This window comes from Rhinopithecus bieti, unplaced genomic scaffold (genome assembly GCF_001698545.2).
Source record: "Rhinopithecus bieti isolate Rb0 unplaced genomic scaffold, ASM169854v2 scaffold_15117, whole genome shotgun sequence".
In the NCBI taxonomy this organism is placed as follows: domain Eukaryota; kingdom Metazoa; phylum Chordata; class Mammalia; order Primates; family Cercopithecidae; genus Rhinopithecus; species Rhinopithecus bieti.
The window spans coordinates 241,649-242,040 of record NW_016808014.1 but is presented as its reverse complement, the minus strand read 5'-3'; positions in this window follow the sequence as shown (position 1 = coordinate 242,040).

Below are 392 nucleotides of genomic sequence, written 5' to 3'. Positions count from 1 at the left end.
CCAAAACTACTTTTGCTTCTTCGTTGTAAACCGTTCGTTATGGAAGTTTCTGGAACAGTCAGGTCCTAGTTAGAGTGATGAAATCTTAAGAAAAGCAACACTTAAGGGTATTTTGGTTTAACTTCACACACTTGAAGCAAGAGGAATATGTTCTTAAGAGCTTACACTACCAAAACATTGGGGAGAAATGCTTCCTCATCAGAGTATCTTGGTATACATGCTAAATACAAAGGTTATGGAATATAATCTTCATCACATAATCTAAAAATTGTTAATAGACATGGTAAGGTACTGGTATTTGCTTTTCATAATAGATGTGTTCTTTAGAATTGGGGTATACATCTTTTTTATTTTTTTTAATTTTTGGAAATATTTCTGAGTCATAAAATCGT